This window comes from Halyomorpha halys, unplaced genomic scaffold (assembly GCF_000696795.3).
Source record: "Halyomorpha halys isolate HHAL.00 unplaced genomic scaffold, Hhal_1.1 Scaffold102.1, whole genome shotgun sequence".
Taxonomy (NCBI): domain Eukaryota; kingdom Metazoa; phylum Arthropoda; class Insecta; order Hemiptera; family Pentatomidae; genus Halyomorpha; species Halyomorpha halys.
In genome coordinates this window covers 974,683-977,446 of record NW_027113828.1, presented here as the reverse complement: position 1 = coordinate 977,446, position 2,764 = coordinate 974,683, and the positions used below count along the sequence as shown (strand labels likewise).

The following is a 2,764-nucleotide window of genomic DNA, read 5'->3' as shown; positions in this document are numbered from 1 at the left end:
ACACAATCATAAAGTAATCGCTAGTATTGGCACACAATCATAAAGTAATCGCTAGTATTGGCACACAATCATAAAGTCATCGCTAGTATTGGCACACAATCATAAAGTGATCGCTAGTATTGGCACACAATCATAAAGTAATCGCTAGTATTGGCAAACAATCATAAAACTGACCCTTGGACGGATTGTATTTAATCAGTAATATTATTTATTGATTGTTCTTACCCTTACAAACTTCTTCATAATTATCTTTCCATATAATTTCAAAAATATTTTTTCATCATTACCAAAGTTAAGGTTGCTTACTTTTGTAAATCATGTCTATTATTGTCATTTGTGTTTCATCCAATTATTTCTATGTAGTTTTCATTGATTTTAATTTTTTATCATTCGCATTTATTATGTTATTACACATTTCTCTGTATGCACTTGTAGGGGTATAACAGCGTTATTCTTAAAATTGATTATTTATCTTATAATATAGATTAATATATTATATAGATTGCGTGCCGCTAAATTTTTTCGTATTAAAAGTGAGCCGTTAGCAAAAACCTAAACAAAGTAGATAATGGAATGGAGGAGTGGAGGAGTTGGCAGGACTGGAGCGCCCCTCCCCTCGACCAGCCAGTCCGTCGCGGCGGCCCGTGCACGTAGGTCGTGTCGTCCCTCTTATCACCTATTTCTAGTTCACATCGGCCAATACATCTAGTTGAGGAATATATCTGTCTAAACGTAAATTTTTCAAGCATATTAATATCCGTTTTGTAAAGTGATTAATATATTCAATTTGGATCAAAAGGGTCAATCCCTGGTTGTTGTTCATCGAGACGTGTGTTGTTGCCGGTGAGGAATTGAAGTCTCCTGAATCCAGAAGCTCTTGGACATGGCCTACTCTCCCGGAAGATGGGATACATCCTAGCCAGGACAGGTGAGGACCATTCCGTTACCTGTTTAAACCCACATTCTCCTCTAGTGATTCAGGTCCGTTAATAGCCAACTCACCAGTCACAACATCACTGCCATTCTTCTACTCACTAGCCATATCAGTGAGTTTGACATTTAGTTAGATTTGTCTATTCCTTATTATGTTCCTTAGTTAGATCTGTCTATTCCTTAGTATGTTCCTCTTAACATTATATAATTATTTAACAATTATTATTGAAGGAAGGAGTTGAATTTCTATCACACCTATCAGTGAACGTTTACAAATAAGTGGATGGCAGTGAAGTTCCATTTCAATGAAAACAATTGTTTATTGACAACTAGATAGTACCTAGTTCATTTTTTTCTCCATTTTTTTTTTTTTTTTTTTAATAAAATCTTTATTTGAAAATAAAAAGTTTCAAAAATATTTCGATGGATCTATGTTTCTGTGACATATGTATCTACATGTCTGTGGGTTGGACGAATAATAAATGTCCATTTTAGAATTTCTAGTTTATGTAGTAACGTGAGTTTTCCGAGATTAAACCTTAACTTCCTAAAACAAACACTGTTTCAGAAGCCCTAAACTATTTTTTTTTATCACACAAATATGTCCACCCTTTTTGTCTGAAAGAAAAACTTTAGATCTTTTTCAGATTAATTTTTCCAAGTTAATGCTTCTTAGTTATGGAATTCGCAGGTGGATTGTTCTTCTAAGCTTTTGACATGATGGAGTAGCAATTTTATCTTATACTTGATCAATTTCAACTTTATTCAATTATAAAGATTTATTTCTTTGTTGCTAAATCGAGTATTTATAAAATGCTGTAGAAGCACTTCTTTTTGAAGTTCCCAATTCATCCCTGATTTTATTTATAAAAAGATAAATAACTAATAATTTTTTGCTGCTATTATCTTTCGTAAACTATAATACTCTCGTATTATTTAGACTGAGGGGAAAAATGAGCTATTCGGATTTATTTTTTCAAAAATGTTTAAGAAATTTTGCTGATGTTTGGATGATAGTAGCGGTAGTAAATTAGAATAAATTAAAAATTGGCGTTGACTGTTGCAAATAGTTGACTAGTCTTTCACTCGTAAAATTCGCCCTCCCTCGAACTCCTGAAATAATTAATTTTGTTTTTACCTAAATTCTAAAATGGCTCTAGTTAGATATTTTAGTTCAATATCGATGTTTGTTTTAAATTCTCTAAAGGAAATTGTTAGTAGGAAGTATCTAGTCCCTATTTCATAAGGAATACTTCGCAAATCTCTTAACGTCCAATTTTCTTCAATATTCATTCGATTGTACTTTTTTAATATCAAGTTAGGTATTTTAAAACAAAATCTTTCTTAAATAGACGTGACATTGGCTTTAAAAGAGAAAATCTATTTGTATTCGTTTTTAAAAAGTAATAATATTTTTTTCTTTTTAGAGGCACTTTGACACTTTAATGAAATAGTTATGACTAAAATAATTAGCCTTATTAATTTTTAACAACTACAACAACATACACATAGTCATATAACAATATACAGATATTCATATAACAATATACTCATATTCATGTAACAATATACACCATATAACAATATATACATACACATATTCTTCTGCTGTCAATCTTTATTTCAATACATCCCCTGAGAATACTTCTATCATGTGAGCAATATTACAAATTATGTTTTTTATAAAACCAAATAACATCACTTTTTTTGCTTACCACTTTTCAGAATGTAAAATCCATTTGTTTGGTTTATAATATATACATGTTTGAATCTTGACCATTATGCTTTGGTTTATAATAAATATATTTGTTTGAATCTTGACCATTATGCT

The 2,764-nt window shown here is 30.8% G+C and overlaps 1 protein-coding gene across 5 annotated transcripts in view; it reads left to right on the top strand.

Annotated features, from left to right (window-relative positions):
• Positions 1-640: 640 nt before the first annotated feature.
• Cad87A (cadherin-87A) overlaps positions 641-2,764 on the top strand; it is a 212,838-nt gene continuing 210,714 nt past the window's right edge. For all 5 annotated transcript variants that reach the window (XM_067051142.1, XM_067051144.1, XM_067051143.1 and 2 more), the window contains exon 1: positions 641-928. The gene's annotated coding sequence lies outside the window, so the exon portion shown is untranslated. The remainder of the gene's footprint in view (positions 929-2,764) is intronic.